Source organism: Anas acuta, chromosome 2, assembly GCF_963932015.1.
Source record: "Anas acuta chromosome 2, bAnaAcu1.1, whole genome shotgun sequence".
NCBI classification, from domain to species: Eukaryota; Metazoa; Chordata; class Aves; order Anseriformes; family Anatidae; genus Anas; species Anas acuta.
In genome coordinates this window covers 99,961,430-99,977,763 of record NC_088980.1, presented here as the reverse complement: position 1 = coordinate 99,977,763, position 16,334 = coordinate 99,961,430, and the positions used below count along the sequence as shown (strand labels likewise).

Here is a 16,334-nt window from a genome sequence, read left to right as displayed (position 1 = left end):
CATGAAAATGCCTCTTCTCGCACATCGCTCTCAGGCCGAGGGAGGCGAAGGGGGCACAGAGGCACCGGAGGGGTCAGGGCTGTGTGTGTGTGTGGGGAGCCCCTCCGGGGGTGCAGCACGAGCAGAGTCGCCAAAAATAAACGAGGAAAGAAAGAAACAGAAAGTAAAGACAGAAAATAAATCAAGCAGCTCGCTGTGTACTTTATTTATGAGGTTCCACAGGCAAGGAGAGCCTGCAGCAGCCGGGGAAAGAAGGGGGCCGGGCGCTGGGGAAGGCCCCGAGCAGGCGCCGGCCGCCCCCCGCAGGCTCCCCGCGGCCTGCCCGAGCCCCGCGGCGCGGAGCGGCCGAGCCCAGGGGCGGGGAAGGGAACGAAGGGAAGGGAAAAGAAGGGAAGAAGGGGCCCGGCCGCCCCGGCCGGGGCAAGCGAGGAGGCGGAGGAGGCAGGGCTCGGCGAGAGGAGGGCGGGCGGCCCGGGCCCCGCCGCCCCTGCCGGCGGGCTGAAGGCGGCCTGCGGCAGGCTGCGGCCATCGCGGGTCTCGCCGCCCCCGTGCGCCCCTCGGAGGACGGAGGGGTGGGGGCAGAGGAGGCGGAGGAAGCGGCGGCGGCGCCAGGAACAGGGAGGCGGCGGCGGCAGCGGCACGGCGAGGGAGGGAGCCGGAGCCCGAGCCGGAGCCGGGCCGGGCCTCGCCGGAGCAACAGCAGCGCCAGCTCCTCCTCCTCCTCCTCCTCCTCCGGCTCGGTGAGTCCCGCTCCGCCGCCCGGGGGGCTGCTCGCCGCCCAGCCCGGATGCCGGCGCAGGCCGGGCCGCGCCGCCGAGGTGCCCGGGGAAGGAGAGGCCCGCGCCGGGAGCGGGGCACCGCGGCCTCCGCTGGGTGAGCGTCCCCGGGCAGCGGGCGCGCCGAGCCCGGCCGCCCCCTCCTCCCTCCTTCCCTCCCTCCCTCCCGCCCCGTCCCGTGTTGGCCGCGGGGGTCCAGCCGGTGATGGGCCCGGCGCGGGGCTCGGCTCGCCCGCCCGGCCCCGGCCTCTCCTCTCCTCTGCTCTCCTCTCCCTTTGTTTGCGCCGCTCCCCGAGCCCGCGGCGCCGCCAGGCCCTGCGGAGGCAGCGGGGCTGCGGCGCGGCCTGCACGGCGGGGGGCAGCGCCCCGGCGGGGGGCTCAGCCCCGGCCTCGGCCCCCGGCCGCTGCCCGCAGCCCCGCTTTGGGGCCAGGCTGGGTGAGGCTGCGTCCTCCCCGCCCGCCCGCCCTCGGCTTTGGGGTCCCCGTCCTGGGCAGGGCGGGTGGCCAGAGGTGGCATTTTGTGCCCCTGCCGCGGGGGCTTGCGCTCTGGAGGAGCTGTGGGGAAGGTGAAGCTGTGAATGTCATGTTATTGTTAGCCGAGGGTACGCCAAGGGCTCCTGAAGGGGCGGGAGGAGCGTTGCTCTCTGACAGGCAGCACTTAAAAGCTTAAAAAACTTAACACTTTTTGTTTGTTTGTTTGTTTTAAACATCAGCAACCAAAAACCCCAAAACTTTCCTGGCTTTCATTGTTCTTCACACTGCCTCTTGCGTTCTCTTTCCCCAGTGGTGCCACTTCTGTCAGAAACAACTGGTTCTGGCCCATGCCCACTCATGTGCCTGAGAAAAGCGCCTTTCCGAAACACTGAAGTTTAGGAGATGCAGAGAATGTTGCTGTGATGTGAGATGCATTGACCACGACTTTCTTTTTCTTTGGTTCTTTCATCTTTTTTCCCTGTGTTTTCAAAATCGCATTCACTTGGAAGGTGGTGTGTTCCAGTAGAGAATGTTACTCTGTCAAAGGAGGAGGCACTGGCAGTAGAACGCACTTCAGATAGGGAAAGTGCCACTTCCAGTTATGAAATCCTTGGGCCCTTTCACGATTAGGTCTCTTTCCTACCTGCCAGTAATGCTTACACCACGTCCAACCTCTTAATACACCTGTAGTTAAAAATACCTGCTGCAGGCCTCCTTTCTTAGAGAGCTACAGGAGTACTTGAGGTATAATGCGTCTGCGTTTCTGCCGTGGGTATTAAAAATAGCGTTATTTTGTTTCACGTTAATAATCCTGTCCTTGGATTGTAGAAAATGTGGAAGCTTCAGTGTAGCTATGGGATAAATTACTCTAGCTGGGCCAGAAGACTTAAACCACTGGAGAATATCTAGGTATTTTTGGAGTCTTCTGCAGCAAGACAGTAAACGTAGCTCACACTTTTCTATGTAACTTACCAAGGCCGATTTCAGCGTTTTCAAGTGCTTACTTTCACGTAGAGAATCTTTAATGGAGTTTTCATTTCCCATTGTATATTTCTTGGTATTATGGCATCACACGATGGAACTGAGCTTTTACTTAAAGCAGGTTCACTTGTTGTGTATGTATTCAGCACCTATTCCCTATAATCCTGCCTTATGACATTGAAACAGACATATTTTCCCCACCCCCAATTAAAATTCAATGAAACTAAGCCTTGATATTAATTACGAGCGATCACAGTGTAGTGTTATGTAGAGATATCTGCGTTTGCTAACTTGCAAGGCTGTGGAGTAGTAGGGAAGAAGCACTGTATTGTTTCCAGAGCTTTTGTGAGTGTCTTCATTGTGCTGCATTTGTGCAGCATCAAAGTGTTCTTACGGTTTCAGGAAAATACTGCATAATTCAAAAAGTTGACATTATGAAGTCAGAAAAAAAAACCAACCACGTTAATTTATATCATGCTGTTAGTTTATTTATTCTGACATTGTGAAGTTGGTCAATCAGATACCTTGGGTTACTCCTAGAGAAGGAAGTTTTGACAAAATAATAACTTGGTCCACATTGTTCTGCAGGTGGATTACACATCCTAGCTCTGGCTAGCATGGTGGAGTGAGAGAGTGAACTCTTAATCAGGACTTCTGGAGAAGAAAGTTAATTCTTTGTGCTATTATGAAGACTTATATTCACACAGTAACTTGCACATCCCTTTTTGAAAAAGTTTTCCTAGTAGTGTTGCCTTGAGTTGACTACATATTTGCTACATATTTGCTGCATCACTTCTAGCAAAACTGAGGCCACAGTCCAGAGTAATTCCTTACTCCCGTGCCTTATTTGCTGTACTTCCTTCCTAGGCCTACACTGTGCTATTTTGGTAGCATTTGGGTAGTGCAGTGTTGTAGGGAGGTGAGTGATAACATAAAGTAGATGGAAAAGAGACTGGTTTTAGCTGGTGTGTCCCAGCTTTCTCTTGGTAGTGCTCTAATGTGTATTAGCAACAACCAGAGAAGCTTGTGATGCTTCAAGGAGGCAAATATAGTATTAGGAGTATGAAAGTAGACATAATGCAACTTGGGAGTGCAAATACTAAAGTGTATTGAGTAGAAAGTGGGCAGGATGGGGATTAAAAAGGAGAATAGAGAGTTCATATGCAATTTAACTCTATATTTCTCTAAAGTGTTCAAAGAAGTACAGAACTTGGGGTTTGCTTTCTATTATTTTTTTTAGTGAAAAAGCAATATCTGGCAATGTACCTAGTCTTTGTATTTCTGCCAAAATTTAATTTCATTCCATTTTAATATATGCTTATTTTCTGGAAATACTAGTCTTCAGAAAACAATAGATGTACAGATGCAGAGCTCCCAGGTTCTTATGAACGCCTCTTGTGAGACGCTTCTATGATTCCTAGAGGCTTTCTAGCAAAATAAAAGAGTCTTGAAATTTTTCTGTGAAAATTTCAGATGGCGAGATGCATACAGTAGTGTGGTTTTTTTTTTTTTTAGAAAAACAAGAAGATTGTGCTTGTAATGGAATATTCCTTGTCCATGTTTAAAAGACAGCTTCATACCACTTAAATATTCTTCTGGTACAACAGGGTGTAAAGACAGGTGATTCACGGTAGATTCCTTCTGCTATCGATATTTCTGCATTTTTGTTTAGAAATAATTGGATTACAAATTAAAACATGAGCATGTACTAACAGAAATTCGTAGAAATTCATTTTAAAACAATTAGTTTTGCAACAAATATTTAAAATGCTGTAACTTTGCATTTCTTTAGTGTTGCAGCTTTTTGTTTCTTCCAGTAGCTTACTAATATACTAAAACAAAAACGGCTCACCCATGTTACCCTCTCCTGGTGGTTAAAACCAAAACCAAAACCTCAAGAAACTGGCCTTGAATTATTGCCCTGGATGAAAATGGGAAGCTAATAGTCTGTGAGATGTTGTCTAGTAGATCAAATATGTAAAGAAAGTTGCACAAATGTTGCTAGAGTCTACATAGACTGACATTAAAAAGGCAATGAGGCAGAATCTGATTTAGACTTCCTATTGTGAGAATTAAAATTTTCAGATCAGAGTTAGAAATTTAGCTTTCCGACTTCTTAAATTGGCTTAAATAAAAGCTATTCCAGATTTTTTCTTCTACCAGTCTTCATGGTCTTCTGACTCTTCTGTCATGTATGGGCATGCAAACAATAAGCATCTGCAGCTCCAGATAATTTTAGCAAGGTTTTAGGTGTATGGCTTTGTAAATCTGACTGCTGTTTGTTAAAGGCTGTAATAGAGTTTTCAAGGACCTATCTTTACTATTAGGACTTTATTTTTTCTTGTTTTTTCTTTTTTAAAATAAACTATTATTTGTCATTATTTATTTATTTTTCTGGAAAATATCGAGATAAAATACTTAGAAATGATTTGCCCTTTTCAGTGTCCTTAATCATTCACGTAACACTTTGAATCCTCAGGAACTCTGCTTCATTTATGAAAAGGATGTAAGCCACATGTTACCTAAGAAATTGTTCCTGGGTTGCTACATTGCCAAGAAAAGTATGTAAGTTAAACATAAATCTTTGTTTAGTGAGGATGCAAGCATATTAGCTCTGTCATTGTTCCTCTGACTTTAAAACTCCATTGAAAGAGTATGAAAAATAATCTTCATGTTTGCAGTTAATCCCAACCTGAATATGTCATATGTAGGTATCCAGGTGCTGCTCTCCAAACATTGCTTCCTATTGTGTATACATGTATATAGGGCACACAGAGCACATGAACTTTCTGGTCTTCTGATGAAACAGTCATTTATTTTGTGATTTGCCAAGTGCAGTAGGTTGGCAGTTCTAGAAAATCTTAGATTTGTAAAGTACGTGGGCTTTTTGTTATAAACACCAAATAATTTTGCTGTAAACTGCTGTAAAAGTTTTGGATAAGAGCCATTTTCTCTGGCAGTGAAGGTATAAATAGATGTTACAGTGTTGTTTTCTTTTCATAGCTCATTAAGTGGTCTCTAGTTTTAAAAAAAAAAGTTAAACAATGAAAATGAACCTCTGAGTATTGTTAGGTAAACCATACGGATATGTGGTATTTTTCTTTGCTTTCCAAAGCACTATTTAATCAGCAGTTGTATTTGTATTATTTAGCTTGCACGGTATGAGATACAGATCTGTAAGAGGACTTGTGTAAGGTTTTAATGGTCTCGAGATAATGTGGTGAACACAGCTAGCAGATAAATTGATGAGTGTCAGGATTTGAGACCACAGAGTTAATACCTTGGTTATTGTTCCTCAAGGATATTCGGTATTATTTAAAGCAATACATAGATTGTTTCTCTTGATGACAAAATTGTTGGAAATGAGATTCTAGTCAGGCTTGGTTTTGCAGTGTGTGATCTCTGTTTTTCTTGAGTAGTTTTATTCTTAATTAATCCTGACGTTCTGTGGTAAATGTGCTAAAACAGCAGTTTGTAGGAGTCTTGAGTAGGTGACTTTTTTTTTTTCTTCTCTAAAGCAGTCTGTATTCCTCAAATAAGTTGAGAATAAATTACTAGGCTACTCCAAACGTTTCCAAATTGTGCTTGTTTGATCCCGAGCTGTGTCTGATAGAGTGGTCAAGCTTGCTTTCCTTTTTGTTCCTTCCGATTTAGGGAATCCCCAGACTTTGCCTTGGTAAGTGCTATAAGACCTGGGCGGATAAAAGCTGTTAGTGTTAACTGTGTTTCTGGCATTAATAATGGGTTTGAATACTCTCAAAATCCTTTACATTCTCTTTTGGTTGGTAATTAGGTATCAGATTAGGAGGTTTATTAACCGAAATAAAGAAATGGAGACTGGTAGCATCGGGTAGAAGGTTTTTGATTACAGAAAGTGTGCCTTCCAGGGTGAGATTTGTAGAAGCTGTATGCCAAAAACAGGATAGGCAGCTTTTTCAGGATGACACTCGTCTTTCAGGCACTGGTGAGAACTCTGTGACTGAGGAATTCTCACTGGATTCACTGAACAGAAGCTGTTTGTGCAAGCATATTGGTTTTGATGAAACTTGTACTTGGAAAGGCTTCCAGGCTGGAATTTTGGTCAGCCCAAGGAGACTGATTCCAGAATAGTTGGTTTGTGCATTCAGACGTACAAGTCTAGGTTTTATGTAAGATCTCAGGTCTGGGTCTGTGTAAGGTAGGAGCCTCATGGCATTTCCCCCCCCCCCCCCCCCCTCCTTTTCCCTGTTCTCTGTTTGGTGGAAAAGAGGCAAGAACCAAATCTCATCCAGTGCTTTCTGAAACTTTGACTTTTCTCCTCTTCTTCGCTTTTGAAAAGAAGAGAGCTTTTGGCTAATAATAAGTAATGCTGAGAAGTAATAAGGGATTAACCATTGACCTTTGGCATGATTTTGTGCAAAAAACCCTAGCTTCTTGGGGGAAAACTTAAACGCAGATGTAATTATTCTTCAGTCCCTTGCTGAAGGGTTAAAAGAGCCTGTGCTGACCAATGTATTAGCCTTATTTGCAATTTAATCCAGTGATGGTAGAACAAGGTGAAGGGGAGCTATGTCAGTACTGAATCAGATGCTTTATATATCCCCAAAAAACAAGTGCTTTTTGGAATCTGCTGTATTTTAAATGGTTTGACATGGAAAACAGGAACAGAAAGTGTGTGTATGAACATTGAAAAGTGTGTGCCTATTCTCATGTTTTTTAATTGGGTTAATACATTTTTTATAGTGTGTGTAAGTTTAAATTTTTGTCAGAGAGAACAGGAGAAAAAACAGAGCCTGTGTGCATTTATATGTCTTTTTTTTCATGCTTGAAATTTCAAGCTTAGCAAGCTTTTGCAGCAGGACTCCTATATTCCTGGCTCTGCAGAAATTTGACCTTAGTCTGGAGATAGCTATCTTAAGGGCTTTGAGTTTGTATAAATTTCATGCAGCATGTTACTTCGTATAGACAGTGAAAACTTTATCTTTGATCCCGCACATGAGAATTTATACACCAATGTGAAGTTGCCTGGTGTATAGAAAGACCCCAATTCTTCAAATGCAAGCTAAGAGTAATGTACAGTGAGCATTCCCATTGAGTTAAATGTCTGCCCACAGTTAATTAATGTTTGCTGGGCTGAGTGTTAATATTGGGAAAATCAGTTTGTTTAGGGCTGTGTGGAAAATTGTTATTTTAAAAAAAAGAAACAACAGCTACCACTGACAAAACAAAATTTTTTTAAAAAAAAAAAAAAGGAACACAAATTCCCCTCCCCTCTGAGCTTTCCAGTGCGCATCATGACAAAACAGTGTCTGTCTAAAAACTTTAACATATGCTTTCTCCATTTGATGTGCTGCTTGGGGTAGCAGGATGTCTCTGTCTGCAGGTGATTAGAGTGTAGGAGGGGAAAAAAAAAAAAAGCAATCCCTGATCTTAATCGTGAATAATTAAAAGTTTCTCTAGTTTTGACCCCAAATTAGAGAATTTACATGTAGACCAAGCTTTGTCAGAACGGGTGTAGTCTTGTAAAAAGGTTTTATTCTGGCAAATTGGGACTTCATTAAAAAGATTGCTAAGCAGCCTTCCCCAGGCAGACAAAATTCCATTCCTATTCTGGTCAATGGGCTGGCTGTGCCCTGTTAATGTATGTGGGTTTTGCTGTTGTTCTTTCCAAAAAGCACCCTCTAGACTTAAAAGGATTGTCAATTGTGAAAACCTGTTTAATGTTTCTCCTCCTGTTTTAAGGGAAACAAAGTAGTAAGGTAATTTTATGAGATTATATGGAGATAATAATCTCTGTACAGGTGTGTTTACCCTGTATATTTGACAGTACTTTGAGCACAGCATTTCTACTGTTACCCATATATGGCTAGGGTCTAAACCATAAAAAAGATAATTAGCTTATTCTTTGTTCTTATTGGGCCTTCTGCCAGTGACAATGGGAAAGAAAATAATTTAAATAAGTTATGCTTTACATTCTCATTTTCCCAAATGTAGCATTTGGATTACTGTCTGCAGTAGATCCTAAGAACTTGGAAAAGCAGTCAGTCCATTGGCAGGAGGTGCCAGGATCAACTTTCTGGTCAATAGATCCATGTTCTGGGTGTTCCAGGAGCAGCTGCTCACGTCGGGAGGTACCTTGAGTTTCTTGGGGCCCAAGAAACTTTCCTCTGGGGCCCCAACCTGACTGGGATCCCCAGTCACGGAATTACAGAATTGTAGGATATCCAGGTTGGAAGGGACCCACAAGGATCATTGAGTCCAACTCCTGAGTCCCCAAAGGACCACCCAAAAATCAGACAATGTGTCTGAGAGCATTGTACGAATACTTCTTGAACTCTGGCAGGCTCTGTACCATGACCACTTCCCTGGGGAAGTCATCAGTCATCAAACATCAAGAAGGAAGTTTTCTCCTGTTCTCTGTTTCTTTCTGCTGGCTTGTCTGTGAAATAAATCTCACTTTCATTTCATGATCTGGATCTGCCTTATTGACTATGAGACACTCAGCTTCAGTGTCTGATTCTCTTCAGTACTGCTTGTATAAAATTGGTGAGCTTGAGGTTAAAAGTGATCCTAGCCTAATCTTCCTGTATGCATTTTAATACAGATACCAATTTTATTTTTTAAGTAAGGAACATGCAGTTAATAAAAGAATCCCAACAGTTTAGAAGTATCATTTTCAAATGTCTTATTAGGGATTTCATCTTTCATAAAGCTTTAAAACTGTCTCAGCGTTGTTTAGCAGTTGACAGGCTAGTTTATGAATCATGGAGAGTCCAAATAAAATGCTGGAGATACTGGAAATAGAATATATGGGAACAAGGGTTACACTAAAAACAATTTGGAATCATAGTAGTGGAAAAGAGAACAGCATTATGAGCCTTCTTCAGTCTTGTTTTCATGTGCTGTACTCTAAGGAACCTGATCATCCATGATCTTTCTCTACGTGGAACATTTTCTGGTCCTGAAGATTCTGAAACTGAATTCAAATCAGTAGTGAAGCTTTACATGTTGTTGTTTTACTTAAGTATAGGTTCACCAGAGCACAGTGGGAAGAACGTGATTAGCTATGTTAAAATAATCTTAGTATTTCAGTGGTTTGATGCTTGAAAGAATGACTGAGCATTTCCTCCCAACGCCTCCAAATTTGATTTTATTTAGAGCTTAAAATGGTTACTGGGTTCCTTAGAAAGGAAGATGTGGGCATTAGAGAGTTTGCGTACTTATTAAATATTATCAGATCTAGTAATTTTATGATAAGCACTCAAATAAGAACAATAACAGGGGAAAATCTTTTGAAGCAAAAGGAATGCTTGGGTTTATTTTGAGATTAATTGTTGAAAGGCAGTTTAAATTTGGTCTTGCTCACCAAAGTTAAGAGATTTTTTCCTCTTGCAGAATATACCAAGTAAGTCCAACCTAATGGATCACTTTCCATATACTGTTAGCATAATTGATTAGTAAAATTGGATTAAAATTAATATTTTTCAACTTTACGAATTAAGTTGCTTCTGTATTGTAGTAGCTTGTGGTGACCACAATTTGTAAGCCTCTCAGTGTTTATTACTGCCTTTGTTTCTAAAAATCAAATGCTTTTGTTTAGTAGTAATGGGAAATGGTAAGCTTTCTTCATCAGGAAAAGGCATTAAGGCATATGAAAGAAGTCAGCACTTCTTTATTTTGTTAAAAAAAAACATTTGGACTTTGGTTTAAAGAAGGTTTAAGACAAAAATTCTTATTCAAACCTCCTTTTGTAATACTAACTGCTAATATGATTTGTATGTAACCAGCAAGATTGTGGGAGGTACTCATGGAGTGTTGCACATGTTTATTTTTCTCAGCGTAGCGGCTCTTTCAGCCTTAAGCTCAAGGTGCTAAAAGGCATGGTGAAGATGGAGTTAAGAATCTGTTTGGTAACTATTTTGTTTGGATAGAGCATTCCTACTAACTTGGAGAGAGAGAAAAACATATTCACTTGGGAAGAAATTATTAAAAATGTTTTTCCAATAATGCTATATATGTAACCTTTTCCTTGGGTTAAGCTTTTCCCTTCTGTTAAGTAGCCAGAACAAGCCAACATTAATCTCAGTTGAATTGCACCTTGCTAAATAGCGTAGGTGTTCCACAATAGAAATGATATGCGAACATAACTATGTAAGACTGGGTTCTTTACACTTGATGTAAAATTCTCTTTTGCCTTTAAAATCAATTCCTAAGTGAGTGAGTGGAGTTGTTGTTACTGGTCTTTATTGTGGACCATGTATTAGATAAACATTGGGTCCACATGATAAAAATAATCTACAATACAATATAAACCTAAATATGTAATTATCTAAAACTTCCCTTGTTTGTGCATACAGGTTTTACAGGCTGCAAGAAGTCCAGTCTGCATTTCCCAGTGATGTGAAATACTGGACATGCAGCTTGGCAGCTAAAGCCTTTGCTCGGAGCATAAGAAAGCCAAGTTACTCAGTTCTGCCCCTTCTGTAACAGGGGCTGCCTCGAACACCATCCTGTTGGCTGCTCTGAAGTACAGAAAGCTTTCTGTCTGTTCTTTTAAAGCTCTTCTGGTCTGCAAAAGGTTAATGGAGCTGAAAAAGAAAGGGCTAGTGAAGGTATATATTCTCTCAGCCCAGTGGCCTAAGGAACTGCTGTGGAGGGGGAAAACCTGAGGCTGACCTTCTGGTCCAGTTCGTCTTGCATCTTACTCTATCATGAAGAAATAGTTTATCATAATCAATAATAAGTGAGAATTTAGCCCTCCATGATGGCTGGGACCACTATCCAGGTTGCTAGAATTTATAGTTTGGTTTTCCCATGGAGCAAAGTCTTTATGTGATGTGGAGAGATACAGTGGTTATTTATCCACTTATCATGGTGTCCAGAAAAAGAAGCAGTTGACACTGTCCTTTATTCAGCATGATTCTGTGAGGTGCTTCATGTTTCCCTTCCAGAACATGCCTTAGGAGCTATGTGAAGGCACAGCCATGAGTTAGGCATTGATATAGTTCTGCTCAGATGAGGTACTTATGGAGATTGTTTTTTTTTTGTTTGTTTTTCCTTGCAAAAATAAGGTTAAGGACTGCAGAGGAGGTTTCAGCTAAAAAACAATAATAATAAATTGGAATTTAGGTACTTCCTAATAAAGCAGTTCCCCACATGTGAAGGGTTTTAATGAACATTTTAAATATCAGGTCCTAATTTCTGTGGGCACTTAAGGAACCTGACTCTTATAGTATGCCCTGAGTATTTGAAGTGATTTTTGGAGAAGTTACTTATTCTTAGGTACTGAAAGTAAAAATCTTAACTTGGACAAAAATCAGATGCTTTATCTCTATTTTAGATAAGACTGGTTTTAGTTTTGACCTTTGCAGTTTGTCAAAATGTACTTTGCTTTGAATTGTATTTTTGGAAAGCAGGCCACCAACCTCAGATCTGTTGTGTCATAGGCAGAATGTGGTAGGAATCGTGAGAATACTCTGTGCCTTGCTGCAAACAGTTAGCAAACTCAGAGTATTTTTCATGTAAGGCTTAAGCTCTGGAGAAGAATGTTGTTGGCCTACTTGTCAGTCTGAATTTACTTTCTTTGCAGGTTGCAACTTCATTAATGGTTTAGATAACCTTGTATCTTGGTATCTCGTTCTTTGTTTTTCTGCATCTGCCTAACCCCTTGAGATATATACTACTGGTGGATCTTCTGCTTATTATAGGGTTACCTGATAATCCTTTGTACTGTAAGATGAGTAATTCATTTGCTTATTGCCTTGATAAACTTTAAGCAGTTGGGCTGAAAAGAATTTAAAATTCAGCAGGCATTTTATAAAGTTTCAAAGAATATCAGGAAATAGAATCATTACTAAAGAGAGGACAGGGACAGAAGCTATCCTGAAAGGTTGGGTATGTCTCCACAGAATGATGAAACCCAAGGTCCTGTGTTTGCCTATTTCTGTATTGTCAGCAAATTCCTGAAAAGGACCACAGGCTTAACTGATTGATCTCTTGCAGTGGATGACAGTTGGCTGCTGCTGCAATTAACTACTCGAGTCACACCCATTTTGTTCTGTTGTCACCATATACTTCCATGGAGAAATGAGGGAGGTTTCAGTTTTGAGTAAGCAATTGTTCAAAACCCCCTACAGGTCAAGCTCTCCCTGCCCCAAATCACTCCACGTCACGAAAATTCAAACCTCAGGTTTCAGAATGAAAGGGCCTTAATTTGGCCTGCTGGTGCACATATATTATTATTCAGCTTATGAATCTGTCTAAAAGAGTGGAAATTGAACTCTCCATGTTCTGTCTCATGAAATGCTGAACAGAGCATTGAATGCTTACGTATTAACAAGTGTCAGATACAGAGACAGAAAAAATTTCCTTAGTGAAGCCAATAATTCTGTTTGTGAGCTGTGGAATTTGGAGTTTAATTAGTATGCTGTAAGTAAATGATGGGATCATACACTTCAAAGGGTGATGAAGAGTAAAATTAATGTAAACATTTTTATTCTGTGTATGAGGCAAGGCAGAAGAGAATTGCTCAGACAACCGTTCTGGCTTTTCTCAACTTCACAGTTCTTGAACTCTGAACCTTTATGAAGTTTTTCTACTATGTTTCCTATATAAATAGTTCAGATAAAGGATACAAAAGCAAGTTTTGCAGTATACTGTTTAAGACTGAAAACAAAGGATTTTGCTCACCATTAGAAGTTGTTATAGAAGTTGCCTTTGATTGGTTTAGTGTTTATTTTAAAATTTCTGGGAAAGTAAAATTGCTAGTGCAACTGACTTTACTATTTATTTCTATTTCAGAAATAAAAATCAAACTTTGAATTCATCTGATATATAGAAAACGTTTTCAATTTTTAATGTTCTTGCTAGTGACTTATTACATTGATATAAAAGGTATTGCTTGAGCCTTTCTCGTTTTGACAGCTGCCTGTAATATCTTGGTGGTTGGGGGTAAACATTTTTTGTCTGTGCTACAGTGAATGAGGTTTGTGAAACACATGGCTCTGTAAGGAATGGAACTGTTTAATCCCAGTTTCCTCCCTGGTTCTGGAGATATTTCTGAACTGTCAAGAAACATTTTCCTGTATTTTGAAAAGTCCATTCCTTGGATTTTATATATAAATACAGATATATGTTTCATTATATAAGAATATACGAATTTTTGCTGTGGCTGCTCCCTCAGTTGAGGCTGTCTGCTGAATTGATGAAAACATTGTTTGGCAGTCCTGACTGGGGATGCAGTGTATACAGACAGAAAGAGCTATGCTTGCTCAAGCTTTGTTTCTATAGGAAGCAAGGCAAAAGCAACCTATATTCATTGAATTTAACTCTGAACTTTTCACAGCTAGCTAGGGAACTCGGTTGCTTGAGTAGTAGCTGTACTTTTTGAGCTACTGTATAACAGCGTTTTACCTGGTTGCTGTTTTTTCAAGGATTGGGAAATCCCAGCTTGACTAAAAGTAATTACTTAAATTTAGCCAATGCATTTTCATCCCAGGTGAAAGACTTCAGGTTTCATTTAACATATATTTCTCTTTAAATCTGTCTTAACAATGAGTGGTGGCATATAATTTCATGTTGTTTGTGCTAGTGGTGTGCATTCGTAGTAAAACAATTGGTTATTGCTTTAGAAAAATGTGTTTAATAAATCAATGAATAAAAAAAGGTGTGTGGATTTTGCGCACACAGAAATTAGATTTCACTTCACACGCTTGGGAATTTATAGAACGTCAGCTGTCAATTTTTGTATTGTTTCAGAATTTTCCACTGTGAGAAATTAAAGGAACCAAGTGATATAGAGTGCATACAAGAGTGAAAGTATGGATATAGGAGTCTGCATAAGTGTGAAACATATTAAATCATTGAGCTGTATGGAAAATGAGTGCCTTCTTATGGGGCATGTGTTGTGTTGATATTAAACTCTTTTGTGTAGTCTGGAGGAGAAGGGTGCTATCTTTGTGGTGTCCTTCGAGCAATTAATTGTATTTATCTCTCTAATAATTAAGTGAAGAAAGTCTGGAAACAGATCAGTTCCATCCTCTCTGTGATTCTGAGGAAAGTCTTTATTAATTGCTGCTTCTTCCTCTGCACACTTTGAGGTCTCTCCTGGTTTATGAACTTTATATGGGTGCTATAATGAAAGATCTTCCCACTCTTCTCTTTAATCAAGGCCCTGTGCTCTCTTTCCTCTCAGACCATAAATGGGTCTACTTAATCTTTCTATTTATGTAGAGGGTTAACTGCATTATAAAGGATTGCTGCATCTTAGCCTAAATTGAGAGAATGGAGTGGTATCTTCTAATGAAAGAAAGCTTTTATTGTTATTGAAAGTGGCAGCACGGTAGATGTGGCGAGGGTGATAGCTGTGAAGATCTCAGAGAGCCTGCCTGGTCATGTGGATTTAAAGAGTGTTTCAGCCCCAGACAGAAACTAATCTAGTTGAGGTTAATTTGAAGCCACAGGTGCAGCTTTAATGAATTGCAAGATCCAAGACAGAGTGGTGGGTACAAAGTGGTGTAAGACCACAGTGTATTGCCATTTTCACAAACCCTCTAGACAAGCTGAAAATTGCAAAGTGAGTCTTAGTTCAAGCACAGATCCTGAAAAAGCCAGATTTTTAAATTATTATTTATTTATAATACATTTTCCAACTAGTCTCTATCTGTTTATTTTAAAAACTCATTTCAGCTTCTTTTGTTCCAACTTGTGTATGTGTTAAATTTCTGTGGAATAAGAAAATTAAAGAAAAAAGGTATGAAACTCTTAAAAGGTTGTTACTAGGGGAGTAGATTAGATATCTAAATTTGGATTATTGCTTGAAGAAAATCATGTTCTTACCATTTAATTAATAAGTTCATGAGATATTTTGACAAAGTTGATTTTTCTCCCTGACATTTTGCAACTGATTGTACTACCTTGAAAGAATTGTTACAGAATGTTTATCTGTTTTTTCACATCTTTGAAACCAGTTGATGTTCTTGGTAGGAGCAAAGTTCAATATACCTACATATATTTCCTCTTGTCTGTCAGATAAGTATAAAATAAAGTGAGAAAGTGAGCAGTTTATAACTTGATGCTCAAGATGTTAGTCTAGTTTTTCAAATAAGTGCAACGAAGCCATCACTTGACTAGAGAACAAGCTTAAAATAAAAGTTAGTTTTAACTTGGATTTTTCTATGCATGTAACTTCATACCTCTCCTGACTTGTTCCTTAGGTTTTTCATCTCTGCTTGTCAAAAAAAAAAACAGCATCCTATGTTGTGATTAAGGAAAACATCATTACTGTTGGCAGTCAGACTTCTTGCTTGGTGCTAGAACGTGTAAACACTACTTCCTCCAGATTTCAACCTATACCTCATTTTCGTGTCAGGTGAACTAGACAGGCAGAAGCAAATGTGATTGTTATTACAAATTATTAGCTCTTAATTTAAGGAGAATGGCAACATAAAATCTTTATACTGGCAAGTAGTGTATACATGACTTTTGTCATGTATATGGTGATCCTGTGTAAGTGCTGTAGGTTTCAACAGAAAAATGGTCTGAGGCTTCTGTTTTTGTTACCTTTCCTGCATTTTCCTCCTGCTCCTCACATTATGTTCCTTTCTTTTCTTGTACTATTTTTGGGGATGCAGAGAAACATGCACCTGTGTTAATTGAAAGATGAGTTTCTGTATTGTCCTTCCAATACGTGTCTAGTGGAGTGGATTGGTGATGGAGATTTCATCCAAGAAGCTGAATGTTTCCTCTGATAATGTAGAAAAGATCATTTTTGGTACCTGTTTTGTCTCCTCATCAAAGTGATCTAGCAGCAGGCCCTTTTCAGCTGTTTTTGTGCATGTTTAAGGAAGTTACATACACTGATGATGTTTCCCTATTTGTAGTAATACTAGCATGAATTAGCCCAATGTGTAAAGGATAAACTTATACAAAAGCCACTATCAGCACAAGTGAATATGAAGTGGTAATATTAAGCTGTTGCATGTCTTCTAAATGTTTTCTTTTTTTCCATTTTTTGGGGGGAAGGACTTGAAAACTGTACCTCACAATCATGTTATTTAGTCATTAATATTAAAAGAAAGGGTCAGATTAATTCTGACCACAGCATCACTTTGAGAGAACGTTCAC

The 16,334-nt window shown here is 40.2% G+C and overlaps 1 protein-coding gene across 3 annotated transcripts in view; it reads left to right on the top strand.

Moving 5' to 3' along the window:
- The first annotated feature begins 601 nt into the window (after window positions 1–601).
- The window catches only part of SOCS6 (suppressor of cytokine signaling 6), a 31,310-nt gene continuing 15,577 nt past the window's right edge, over window positions 602–16,334 (top strand). The window contains exon 1 of one of the 3 annotated variants that reach the window (XM_068671376.1): window positions 602–740. The gene's annotated coding sequence lies outside the window, so the exon portion shown is untranslated. Of the gene's footprint in view, window positions 874–4,775; window positions 4,797–16,334 lie in introns of those variants that run through there. The other 2 variants (XM_068671377.1, XM_068671378.1) reach the window with 2 other exon arrangements.